The sequence below is a fragment of the Artibeus jamaicensis genome, unplaced genomic scaffold (genome assembly GCF_021234435.1).
Source record: "Artibeus jamaicensis isolate MK-2021 breed Jamaican fruit bat unplaced genomic scaffold, CSHL_Jam_final contig_1127, whole genome shotgun sequence".
NCBI lineage: Eukaryota > Metazoa > Chordata > Mammalia > Chiroptera > Phyllostomidae > Artibeus > Artibeus jamaicensis.
Window position 1 is genome coordinate 4,299,717 of NW_026521219.1, and position 14,739 is coordinate 4,314,455.

The following is a 14,739-nucleotide window of genomic DNA, read 5'->3' on the forward strand; positions in this document are numbered from 1 at the left end:
GAGAGAAGCATCATTTTGTTGTGCCACTTATTTATACATTCATTGGTGGATTCTTGCAAGTGCCCTGAGCAGGAGCAGAACACTCAACCTTGCTTATCAGGATGACTCGTAACCAACAGCGTGGTTCTGCCCAGACAAGGCTGTTCCATACCCACCATTCTGAACCAAATGACCACTTCCTTATCTCAGAAATTTTTTGTGGAAGTTGTGAAAAGAGGTCGGTTCTTCATATGTAATGGCTTAGTTTCCTTCCTTCCTTTCTTTCTAAAATCAGGAACTAGTATAAAGGACACATGGACAACAACTAAGGGGGGTGGAAATGGGAGGGAGGTGGGGAGCACAGGGGGTGGTGGGCTAGGATGGGAGTAAAAGACAGAAAACTGTACTTGAAAAATAATTAAATAAAAAATTGTCATAAAAAATAAATGACTCTGAACATTAAAAAATGTTATATTTCATATTTCACAAAAAAGTTTACATGTACAAGACGAAGTAAATAGAAGGCAGCTTTCAATAGCAAATGAATGAGACAGTAGTGATTCGAACTGTAGTGTGGAAGGGTATTTCATGCACACTTCAATGTCATGTGTACGTAATTTGAACTATGCAGTCCAAATTCTAGGTTTTTTAAAAAATTAGATCTGCCTAAATAAGACACCTGTAGTCATTTTAAGGTTGGTAAAGTCAATGTGAAGCTGCTTGTATTTTGAGTACCTGTTCACCATTACAAATATGTTAACTAACAAAATAGCAATCCGCAAAAAATCTTCTCTTTGTCTCACGCTCACACATTTGCCATCTGAGTTCATTTGCTTATTTTTCTCCTTGTAGTACTCTTGAATGGGCAATAGCTATGTATTGAGTTCCTTATGCATCTCACCCATCTCCTTTATCTGAACCTTTCAATCCTTTGCCGTTCTCCTCTTCTCAGGTAAAAACCAGCATCATGATTCCAGAGATTCTTGCTATTGCCACAGCCACAATGGCAGCAGTAGCACCAACTGTCATGCCCTGCACAGAAAATGCAGGTGCTTTTTCCATTGACATCATGAATTCAAATTTTACCAAGGCTCACATCCCTCACAGTTTACTTTGAATGCCTTGTCTTTATTTGCGGTGTTTGTAAGGGACCATTTTCAAAATGTCTGCTGTTACATACTAATGGTCTTTTCTTTTGTTGCTAGAGCAGTGTTTTTCAAACATTTTCCACTGTGATTCACACCAAGAAACACGTTTTACATTGCAATTCATCACACAAATGTATGTAAGTACATTAATGAAACAAAGGTGAGTTCATGAGACAGTATTTTCATCATTGTGATGCTCAGGTACTCACTTTTTTTCTGTTCCAGTCTTGTTTATTTCATTAAGAACCATGGTTTGATTTCATGACCCGCTTATAGTTCAGAAACCTCAGTGATAAGCACATGCTGAGAAACACATCTTTGCCTTCTTTATACTGCTCTCCACCCCATTTTCCTTCTTATTAAAAATAACTTTCTTAATGAAAATAACTTTCACTAAATTTATTGGGGTGGCATTGGCCAATAGGATCACATAAGTTTTCAGTGTACTGCTCCATGATACTAGACCTGGACATTGCACTGTGTTCCCATCACCTACAGTCAAACCCTATTTCATGGTCATATATTAGGTCCCTTCTACCCCTGACCCCCATCCCCTTCCCCTGGCAACCACCACCTTGTTGTCTGGGCCCAACACGAGTTTCAGTTTTATGTACCACATGTGAGTGAAATCATATGGGTCTTAGGTTTTTCTGACTGACTGATTTCATTTAGCATAATATTCTCTATGTGCATTCATACTGTGGCAAATTTTGTGGCAGTATTTTGTCTTTTCTCATGGCTGAGTAGTATTCCACTGTGTATATTGCACCATATCTTCTTCATTCAATCCTCTATCAAAGGACACCTTGGTTATCTCTATGACTTGGCCACCGTGAATAATGCTGCAATGAACAAAGGGTGCATATATCTTTGTGAATACATGTTTTTGAGTTTGTTGGGTAGATGCCCAGGAAAGGGATTGCTGGGTAATATAGTACCTCTATTCATATTGTTTTGAGGAACCACTAGATTGAGTCCTCTGTTCTTTCACCTGTCTTGATGAAAGAAGTTTCGTAAGTTCACTCATTTTGGCAGGAAGGGTGACTTGCAGAGTGGGGTCTGGTTGAACGTTCTTCACTCTTGGCTAGAACTATAAACATTATTGACATCTGCTGTGGAATTTACCAAATATTCCTCCTTGCAAATTCTATAATATTCTCAGCAGCTCAAAGTTCACTTTGAAACTTTTCACCCATCTACTGTGGTGTGAACTCTATATGGCCTCTGTGAAATATTGTCCCATTTTCTGACAGTGGCCCTGCTCTGCTCATGTTGAGTCAGGGGGGTCCATGGGGAAATGTAAACCAAAATGTAAAGCAAAAGTCAGATTCCATTCTGACTTTTAAACTATACGCCATGATAGATGATGCCAGAGAGAACACATCTTCCTTTTCCCCCTGATTTATTGAGATTATTATCGACATAAGTACATAAGTTATAGTAATAAAGCAATGTGATGATTTGATACATGTATAAACATATATTTCAAAATTATTGCAACAATAAGGTTAGTTACCACCTCATCTCTTCACATAATTACCATTTTTGTATTGTGGTGATAACCCTTAAGATTTACTTAACTTTAATGTATTGTTAATTATAGTTATTACGCTGCACATCAGATCCTCAGTGGATATTAACTTTATAGCTGGAAGTCTGTGCTTTTTGACCAGCATTTCCTCATCTTTTGCACACTCAGCCACTGACAACCACCATTCCACTATTTTTATGAGTTTGGATTTTTTAGATTTTGCATGTGAGATCCTGAAGTGTATGTCTTTCTCTGTCTGATTTATTCCACTTAGGATAATGCTTTTGAGATGTATCCACATTGTCACAAATAGCAGGATACATATATATAATCACATATTCTTTACTCATTCATCTGTTGATGAACCCTTAGACTGTTATTGTGTCTTGGCTATTGTGAATAATGCTGCAGTGAACAAGGGGATGCAGATGTCTCTTCAAGATCATGATTTAATTTTCTTTACATACATACCCAGTAGTGGGATTGCTGTATCACATGGTAATTCTATGTTAATTTTTTGAGGAACATCCATACTGTTTTCTGTAAGGGCTACACCAATTTACATTCCTACCAACAGTGCACAAGGGTTCCTTTTCTCCACATCCTCACTAACACTTACTGTATTTTTTTTTATAATAGCCCTTCTAACAGGTGTGAGGGGATATTTATTGTGGTTTTGATGTGCATTTCCCTAATGAGAGATGTTGAATAACTTTTCATGTACCTGTTGGCCATTAGTATGTCTTACTTGGAAAAATGTCTATTGAAATATTCTGTCCATTTATAAATTGGATTTTTTTCTTTTGCTATTGAGTTTCATGAGTTTCTTATAAATTTTGGAAAACAGCCCTCATCATATAAATGGTTTGCAAATATTTTCTTCCATTCTGTAGATTTCCTTTTCAATTTGTTGATTGTTTCTTTTGTTGTGCAGAAGAATTTTAATTTGATATAGTCCCACTTGTTTAGTTTTGGTTTTATCGCTTATATTTTTGGTGTTATATCCAAAAAATCATTGCCAAAACCAGTGTCAAGGAGATTTTTTTCTATGATATGTTTTCTTCTAGTAGCTTTATAGTTCTGGGTCTAACATTTAAGTCCTTAATCTATTTTTAGTTAACTTTTTATGAATGGTGTAAGATAGTATAGTGGTCCAGCTTCATTCTTTTGCATGTGAATATCCAGTTTTCCCAATAGCATTTTTTGAAGAAACTATTCCTTCTTCATTGAGTATTCTTAGTTAACTTGCCAAGTATTAGTTTACTGTATATACATAGATTTATTTCTGGGCTCTTGATTCTGTTCAATTGGTTTCTGTGTCTGCTTTTATATAAATACCACGCTGTTTTGATTACTATAGCTTTGTGATAAAATTTGATATTAGAAAGTGTGATGCATCCAGGGTAGTTCTTCTTTCTCAAGATTACTTTAGTTATTTGGGGTCTTCTGTGGTTCCATGCACATTTTAGAAATGTTTTTACCTATTTCTATGAAAAATGCCTTTGGAGTCTTGACAGAAATAACTTTGAATCTGTAGATCTCTTTGATTAGCGCAATCATTTTAATACATTAATTCTTATGATCCATGAACATAGGATATCTTTCCATTTAGTTGTGTCTTCTTCAAAGTCTTTCATCAATGTCTTATCGTTTTTAGCCCTCTTATAGCTCAGAGCCATGGGAGTTGACCATTGATGAAATGCATGGGCCAGGGGCCCGGGTTCTTAGGAGCCTGCTGTGAACTCGATGCCTAGGACTCCACCTGGGGCTGCAGAAGCCACATGGGTCTGCTGAAGCCAACTGGCATACATTTTTTAAAACTTGCACTAGAAGTTATCTCTAGGATCCCCTGTTTAGCTTGCAATGGCTCTGATTTCTCCCAATCCATAGTGGTGGCTCCTCATATCTACTCTGGACATTAAGATCTAGCTCCTCTCCTCTTTTTTGCATCTCCACCAGTCACACGGTGGAGCACATGACACAATATGGGAGCTTTATAAAGATTTGGTGAAAATATTGCTGCATGAAATATCTGAGATTTTCCTGCCTATGTTCTCCTCTAGGACTTTTATGGTATCATGACTTATATTTAAGTCTTTTATCCACCTTGAGTTTATTTTTGTGTATAGTGTAAGCTGGTTGTTGAGTTTCCTTTTTTTTTTTTTTGCATGTAGCTGTCCAGTTCTCCCAACACCATTTGTTGAAGAGGCTACTTTTACTCCATTTTATGCTTCTGTCCCCTTTGTCAAATATTAATTGACTATAGAGTCTTGGGTTGATATCTGGACTCTCTGTTCTGTTCCTTTTGATCTATGTGTCTGTTCTTATGCCAGTAACAGGCTGTTTTGGTTACTGTGGCCTTGTAATATAGTTTGATATCAGGTATTGTGGTCCCTTCCACTTTGTTCTTCATTTTCAAAATTGTTGCGGCTATTTGAGCCTATTTACGGTTCCATACATATTTTTGAAATGTTTATTCTATATCTGTGAAATATTTTATACAAATAAGCAAGTAAAATATAACCAGAGACATTGAGATGAAGAACAAACTGACAGTAACCAGAGGGGAGGGAGGAGAGGAGAGATGGGGGTGGAATAAGGGAAGGTTTGTCAAGGAACATATATAAAGGATACATAGACAAAGCCAAAGCAGGTAGGATTAAGGGTGGGAGGCAGGGAGAGGTGGGTGGGAGGGGAGGGGTGGGGAAAAATGAAGACAACTGTAGTTGAACAACAATAAAAAATAAAAGAAGTTAAAAAAATTGGAATTGGTGCTAAGAGATAGCAAATAGAAGTTGAAAAGACCACAAAAATGCCAGTGTGACTGGAGCATGAAAAGTGAGGGGAGTAAGTGTCAGATGACGTTGGACATAGAGACAGGTAAAAAACTCAGTGACAGACTATGTTGGGAATTTTGGTCTTCTTTTTTTAAAAAAATTTATTTTAATTGTTGTTCAAGTACAGTTTTCTGTCTTTTACTCCCATCCCAGCCCACCCCTCAGTGCTCCCCAATTCCCTCCCATTTCCACCCCCTTAGTTTTTAGTTTTTTTTTTTTTTTTTAGTTTTTCCACTCCCATATGTTCTTTATACTTGTTCCTGTAAACCCTTCCCATTTTCCCCTGAAATTCCCCCCCACTCTCCTCTGGTTACTGTCAGGCTGTTCTCTATTTCAGAGTCTTTGGTTATATTTGCTTGCTTGTTTGTTTTGTTGTTTAGGTTCCTGTTAAAGGTGAGATCATATGGTATTTGTCTTTCACTGCCTGGCTTATTTCACTCAGAATAATGCTTTCCAGTTCCATCCATGCTGTTGCAAAGGGTAGAATCTCCTTCTTTCTTTCTGCTATATGGAATTCCATTCCATATAAATGTACCATAGTTTTTTGATCCATTCAGTTACTTATGGGCATTTGGGTTGCTTCTAGCACTTGGCTATTGTAAATTGTGTTGCTATGAACATTGGCGTGCACAGGTTCTTTTGGATTTGTGTTTCAGGGTTCTTAGAATATAATTCTAGCAGTGGAATTTCTGGGTCAAAAGGCAGATCCATTTTTAGTTTTCTCAGAAAATTCCATACTATTTTCCATAATGGCTGTACCAGTCTATAATCCCACCAACAGTGAACTAAGGACCCCTTTTCCTCACAACCTCTCCAACACTTGTTGTTTGTTGCTTTGTTTATGATAGCCATCCTGACTGGTGTAAAGTGGTATCTCACTGTGGTTTTAATTTGCATCTCTCTGATAGCTAGCGATATTGAGCATCTTTTCATGTGTCTGTGGACCCTCTGTATGTCCTCCTTGGAGGTCATACAGAGGATCGAGAATTTTGGTCTTTATTCACAGCAGTGGAAACCATGAGAGTTTTTAGAGGATGAAGCTGGAGTAGGAGGGGGATATCACCAGGTTCCCACCTGAAAAGATCAATCGGCTTACAGCATGCAAACTATTGGAGGAGCCCAGAGTATTCGGTAGTAAACCGTGTAGAAAGTGATTTCTGTAGTTTGGGGGAGCTGTCGTGACATTTAGGATTAGGGAGGCGGTGGTGAAGATGAAGAGAAACAGATGTACCAACAGATTTAAAACAATAAACATCATCATTATTACAAATATCCCTGAGTTGCTTGAACTTTTTTTTTTCCTGGAAAGGTCTGTTAATACCTTTGGTGGGAAAATCCTCCCAAAATAAGGCAATGGTTAAGTTTAGTCCAATAATTGTGACTAAGGCAACTAAAGTTGGCATTTTCAGTATAGAAGTTGACCCTCATTTTGCTATAGAAATGACTAACTTGTCAGTATATTTATACTTAATGGACTACAGTCAGACAGAGGAAGAGACATTTATTTTTAATAAGGGTGAAGTCAGAGAGTGGAACAGTGCTGTGCTAATAAAAAGATAAGCCCAAGAATATATAGCTTTTTGAAAATTAGGATTAGGTTACATGTGACTCTCCCTAAGTGATGGTAAGATATCCAAACACATATTTTCTTTGCTCTGTGGTATTGGTGTTTGTAATATCAATGGAATAAAAATCATATAAAATAAATATATAATACACAATATATTTAACCATAATGTTCACTGTTAAATGGTTTTCAGGATAGAGTTGCTTGCTCTAATACTTATTCTCACTTTTAATATAGAACGGTGTAGATTTAATTTCCTTAGTGAAGGGAAGACTCTCTGGGGAAAAATTCAAAAGGCTTTAAATCACAAGAAGATATCTCAGAAAAAGATCCATGGACAATTTGAGAAAATACCAAAATTAACAGATTTATCATTTTCTTCTCATTCAAGTTTTTTAAATGACTTAAAAGATGGACCTTTGTAGCTTTCATCACCCAAACTTAAGGGATCAATTTTTAGAATGTTATTAATGGAAATGATTCAATGTATCTATTCATTATAGACCTTTCTGTGACATTTAAACCATTCCATCAAATATTCTAAAAATTTCATTTCCCCTGATAGTGGACATAAAAAAATAACTTCCAGAGGCCCACATTATACCATCTCTATGCTTAGCTCACTGCTGCACAAGCTGTTGTGTCTTTGGAAATTGCCAGCACTGTTTTTAACTATTTTTAGAGAGAACAATGTATCTTATCCACATTAATTAATAGTAAAATGAATAAGCGGTGCTATAGAGAATAAAACAGAATTCTTAAAAAATTTTAAACTAAAGTTACTTCTGGTGTTCCATACTCACTTTTAATTCTGACAAAAACATAATAGAGTTTTTCTACACTTAATTTTAAAGACAAAATAGTGAAAACCTTTTGATGATATTAATGCAAAAATTATTTTTCTTGATTTTTTTGTACCTCATGTCTGAACTTTACTTTCTTTTTTGAAGAATAAATGTGACATCTAGACTTCAAATGCATTTATGGCCTGATGTCTATTTAGTAACCAAAGTATAATAAACACTGGTGATGTCAGTCTGAATTTCAGGGGGAGATTGTCTGTTTCATCAAGTGTACTTTAATCTTCAACACTGAGACTCAGTTTTAATTGGGGAAGTAAGCAAGTGATTTCTAAACTGTGATTATAACCACAGAGGAAAAATGATCCTTGATATGCTGTAGTTTTGCCTGGGTTATGATGGGAACAGGAGGAGGGAAAGCAAATCTGGGTTGAGGGGCGTGTAGGTGGCACATGGGCTAAGAAAACCATTTTGGAGGAATTGATGCCTGACTGACAGTCGGAAGATACCTGGAGTCCAGCCAGAATACGTAGGTGGTAACAGAGAACTTGTGGCAGTGGCCCCTGGTTGGCCCAGAGAGCAGAGTGTGGAAGACAGAGAGATGGCACTGAAGGGGAAGCATTGACTAGATCATGGCAAGTTTCTGTGCCACACTAACAAATTAAACTCCACCCTGAAAGATTCAGGTGGGTAAGTGAAGTGACTAAATTTCTACTTAGAAAGGTGCAATGTTGGACTGTAGGGATCACGATAATCGTCATCCTAGCAGGGGTGGTTTTGTGGTGAGCACTTGCTCTGTCCCAAACTCTACTGTTTTATGTAACCATCAAGGAGACATTTGTTATTTTACGCCTAGAATATAGGCTCTGAATAGTTAAGCTACTCGCAGGGGGTGTATGCGTTAGAAGTGTGCAAGCCTGGATGTAGACCCAGATATGGCTGACTGCAGTTTGATCTCCCTAAACATTATGCAGGCTGCTTTCCATAAATCCTGCAAGAACCAAAAGTTAAACAGATCAAAATACATGAATTTTCTTAAGCTCTCAAACATACTCATTTTAAGAGGTTTTATTTTTCATCATTTTCTGTTAGACCTGGCCAGTTGCAGGCAGAATAACTCCAGAATATCATGGAAAGTCCAAAGTTTATTGTCAAATTGGATGTCAATTTGATGACACACTGTCAGCTTGCAGGAGGAAGAGAAGCTTCGTGGTAAAAGCATAAGACAGATGCACGGGTGGGGGCAGAGAGACTTGGCGTGGACCCAAGAACCAACTAAATTTTTGCATGAGACTTTGGGGAAGGGAGGAACATAAGGTTTTTGATCTTCCAGTTTATAATTGCTAACATAGCAATAATAATAGTTGCCTTTCAGGGTTGTCACATGGATTCAAATAAATAATGCATATAAAATCCATAGTTTAGCCTGAATAGATTATTATTATCTCTAGTCCACAAAAATATGAGACACCTTGGAAAAAGTCACCAATATATTTAGGGAATATACAGGTGCAATACATTTGAGTCTATTCAAGTATATTGATAATTGTGTTGAAACATCTCAGAAAGGTGATAATTACACATACATAATCTTATATTAATGGTACAAAGATCATAGATGCTTGAGTGATTTTTTTTATTGTGTTATGCTCTTGGGGATTAGGATTTTGTGGCATAGAAATTATCATTTTGTGGCATAGAAAACATCCCGTAGGAGAGGTTGTCTATTGAAGAGTGATACACAAAAATAATAAAAGGATGTCATACAATTGTAAAACTGGTAGAACCCAGAGGGAGAGAGTAGCAAACTGTCGAGTTACGAGAGCTTAAATACAGGCTAACTGTGGTAGTAGAAGCCAGGAGAAAAAAACTCAAGACAAGAATGTGGCTCTAATATTCTATGGCATTTAATGTGCAGTTCCTGTATTTATTTAGCACTTTAATTTTATTGTAAGGGTTATTGCTTAATTGATGAGATCCATCAACCAGGACTAGAAAAGCATTTTGCTGGGCATGGAATTCCTTTGGGTTGATATTTCTTGTAGGGGCATTTGGTCATATTGTTTTAACTAAAAGTATTTGTAGCTCTAGGGATTAGAATTGGTATATTTAGATCAATTCATGCTTTCCCCAAGCACTGCACTGTAATTGCTTTATGAGGAACTGAAGGAAGCCAGATGGAAAGAGGAAGTGGGCAGATGAATCAGCACATGGACAGACTTGGACTGTGTCCCAAGCCCAATATGTCCAAGAGGATAGGCTTTAATTGAAGGCCGTCAACCCAGACTGCCTCTGGGTGGGAATTTTTCAGTCTGGGGAAGGACACTCATTACCGCTAGCCCGTTAGGTAGAAACTGGAATCTTAGGACTGTATTTATAGATTTTAAAGAAAGCATTGGATATGATTTTTGGTTATCAAAATGACAAATCAGAGTTTTCCATTACATGTAAATTCTTATGGATGAATAGCTCCATCCCTATGGTGCTCATTCTCTGGACACAATTGTTATCTAATTCTACCATTTGGAAGTTAATAATCTACTGCATTGTAGCCCATTATGTGCTATTTCTTAACTCATTTTTAGTTTAGATTAATGTTCATCATAATATATCATCTGTTTTGCCAAATACATTATAAGCTCTCCAGGATAAGAACTAGGTCTTACTGTTCTTTGAGACTCCAAATTTCCTAGCACTGTGCCCTACAGTGCTTAATAATTGTTGCTTGATTGAAAATTAGGGTAAATGTCTTTAAAGCTGCCACTGAAGTAGAAACAAGTAAAAAAATTTCAAAGAAGTCAAATTCTGAATGATTAAGAACTCAATAAAATAGCACATAAATAATCAGAAGCATTTTTTGAATAGACAATGACATTTAACTGAATGGCAATCCCACTAAATTAACAGTTTATAATACAATACAACAGAAACCAGCTCAGAGCTTGTAGTACCTCATGTGGGGATCTGGCATTTCGGAAAGCTTTAGTTTTTCTTTTCTTTTTTTTTTTCTTGCTTTTGTTCTAATAGCCTTTATTTTTTAGAGCAGTTTTAGTTTTCCAGCAAAATCGAGGTGCAGAAACATAGACTTCCCCCTAAATCTCTGGTTCTTAAACATGCATTATCAACATCCTCTGTGCTCCACCTTTCAACCCTCCCTTCCTCCAGTCCTTGGACACCAGTGCTGTTTTTACGGTCTCCATGTGCTGTCTTCTCTAGAATATCATATAGCTGGAATTATGTAGCCCTTTCAGATGGGCTTCTTTCACTTAGTAACGTGCATTTACCGTTCCCCCATGTCTTTTCATGGTTTGATGGCTCATTTCTTTTTGCACTGAATAGCACTCCATAGTCTGGATGCACTACAGTTTATCCATTTACCGACTGAAGGACATTTTGATTGCTTCGAAGTTTTTGCAGTTATGAAGAAAGCTGCTGTAAACATCCACGTTTAGGGTCTATTCAGACATAATTTTCAACTCTTTGGGTAAATACCAAGGAGTGAGATTGCTGGGTTGTGGGGTAAGAGTATGTTTAGTTTTGTAAGGAACTGCAATCTGCCTTCCAAAGTGGTTGTACACTCTGCCTTCCCATCAGCACTGAGGAAGGGCCCTTGTTCCACATGTTCGCCAGCATTTGGTGGTGTCAGTGTTCTGGACTTCGGCCATCCTGGGATGCGTAGTGGTATCTTATGTTGTTTTATTTGCATTTCCCTTATGACATATGATGTGGAGCCCGTTTTCATATGCTTATTTGCCATCTGCGTATCTAGTCTGTGGAGGTGTCTGTTAAGGTTTTTGGCCTACCTTTTAATTTGTTTGTTTGTCTTTCACTGTTGAGTTTTAAGTTTTTAAAAGACATTTTGGGTAGCAGTCCTTTATTTATGTCTTTTGTAATATTTTCTCCTAGTCCGTGACTTGTTTTCTATTTCTCTGGACATTGTCTTCACAGGATTCTGAAACAGTACTGCTGTTTTCATGCAGTACAAGGCAGATTATGGAAATCCTTGTGGGTTTCCCTTTTAAATTGGTTTTTCTTGCATTGTTTCCAGTGATTGAACAAGGTTTTGACCGAAAGAATTGAACTAAAACAGCATCTCATTCAGTTCCACATATTCCTAGAGTGGTGCTTTGGAGAAGGTGTTGCAAATGGAGGGCGCACAAGCTTAACCTAAACCATGGAAACTCGGTACTATGGAGTGACACCTTAAAGGGAATGTCAAGTACTATCTCTAAGGGGCAAATAAATTTCACAGGAGAAACAATGGTTTTCCTTCCTCTAGGGTTGGCTGTTGTGGTCTGGCCCAGAGCAGCATGGAATAGCAACACTTTGTAACTGTTGTTATGATTAGAGGAGAGCAGTGACACAAGATCAAAGTAGCTCCTGGCCTATCGGCATTTGCTAGTCTTTTGCAACATCTTCTTAATTGGTTTCCTTGCCTCTTTTCTCCCAACACTCAAATCCATTCTCTGCATGCCAGCTAAAGAGTATTCTTTCCAAGGGGATAAATACTGCTTAATTTTTTTTCTTTCACTTTTTCTGTGTACAACACATAGGTAGCAGCATTTTAGGACAGCATCTGAAGGCCTGGCTGCTTCCTGGGCTCCTCACTTGCTATGCTTTCCCACACTTTATGCTCCAACAGTCCTCAGCTATTTGCAGCAGTCCGTAATGTGCTAAAATCTCTCTGGATGCTATTCCATTTTCCTGTAGAATTTATTTCATATATATATATATTTTTTTCAATAAAACTTTTACTTAAACAAAAACACTGTTCAAATGTTGTTTCTTTTCGGGAGCCTTTCTGACCACTTCCCCCATCCTGCCCCCAGACAGATATAATCACACCTGGGACTCTACTTCTGTTTGTTTTTATGTAATATTCTGCATTCTTCCTTTCATTTAAAAGTAATTTACAATGTCATATTGCATTCTGAAGATCTGTTTATGTATTCTGTTTCAGGAAATGAGAAATCTGAGGGCTGAAATCACTTTGGCCTCTGGTGGTGGTGGGGCTATCCCATAGGACTCTATGGGAGCTAAGTAGGCTGAATCCATGGCAAAGAATCATGGACTACTAGAAGTGAAAAGGACTCGAGTTGAGCAGTGGCAAAACTGGGGTCTGGAAGACTGAGTGCTATTACAACTTTTCTTCTGGAAGTAGTTTTATCTTCCTCATCATGTGTGAGTTGTCTTAAATTAAAATGATCACAAGTTTCCTAATGACACTAAATAATGGTGTAAAGAAATGACCCAAACACATGTGGGTTGGTATATATATGACTGTTAAACTTTAACAGTTTGATCCAGCAAAAGTGATGGGTGCACAATTGAATGTTAACCATTAAAATGTGACTGTGGATCCATTGAGAAAGATTTGTTTGACAAATATCTGTGGGGGTTCCAGACATAAACAGGAGCTGAGGACGTGCTGAGAAGGAAGCTGTGATATGGGAGCCGCAGGGTTTTACTGGATGGAAGTGATGTGGGGGTGCTTCATGTAGACAGGGGGTCAGAGCAGACTTTCCTGAGGGAACTGAGAACCTGCAGATGATGTCAGGCAAGACTTAAAGGTGCGGCGCAGGAAAAGTGGTGGGAGGGCATTTGTCTCTCATAACACTGCATCATGCAGATTTGTTTAAATTTCTAGTTGGTATGCGTTCTGTGGAAGTCACTTTAAAGTTTAATATGTACTTGGTATCTTACTCTAGGTAAAAACCATTTGTAGTATATATGTGCCCTGAGAGTGGTGTATTATCCATACTTTGGGTACCTCATTCAAAACAATTTTTAAAGCATGATTTTCCTTCATGAACATTTTAATGAATCATAAATCATCATTTGAGTGATAAATATGCTAATTGATATTTTCCCTCTCTTGTCAGAAGACATTAAGGATAGCCTAAATGAAGGGGGTTAGTTACTGTCATGGTCATTTACTATGTGAAATTTAAATTAGAAATTCATTGTGAAACACTCGGGATCAAATTCAAAAAAAATTTTTTTCTTATTAGTTTCTTATCTTTTCCACATACAGAACTCATTGATTGGTGCTAATTTTAATATTATAGTTATGTTTCAGCTATAAACCATACCAACATATATTTTATATTTTTCTATTGATAGTAAATGATTCTTTTCTCCTGATGTACTCACACAAAGAAAAAAAGTAGAGCTGGAAAAAAGAATGGTCACAGCAGCTTCGGAATGAAGTGAGGGGCACGGTTTATACAGATCCACCTGTCCATGGCCAGCCTCCCTCTGGCTTCAGACACAGTATTATTAGCCCTCATATTATAACTGAAAAGTTGAGTTTGAACTATTTGGGCTATCGTGGTTAAATTATGCTTGTGGCTGCTAATTGCTAAAATTATGGTAATACAAATTGTATTTTAAAATTAGCCTAGCCTTGGTGTATGCTCTTGTCTTAGAAGGAATTAAAAAGTTCTATTATTCGTTTTCCTTATAACCGCAGGTTGACATTCAAAATACTACTTGCTGCCTGACTTCTAAGTCCACTTCATGATGGTGTTGCCATTACAGGTGACTAATTTAGGATTTGAAATGACACCTAGATCTACTTACAGATGCCATTAAGGGAGAGGGAGAGGAGGAAGGCCGAGGTGATCGCTAGTTCATAGAGGAGGTTTGTCCAGGAGGACCCATTGTCTCTCCTGCTTTTGGAGCACTTCGAAGTGCTGTGTTGGGGGGCACTCATAATACAAACATTGTAACCCTCTGATTTTTTTATATTTCTGTTCCAAAGAGTGCTAATTTTTTTAAAAGTTATTTTATTAAGCATACCTCACCTGGGAAATAAGTTGATGCCAAGAATGCATTGCTGTGTGGCTTTTCTCCAAATGCCACTTTCCTCTATCCT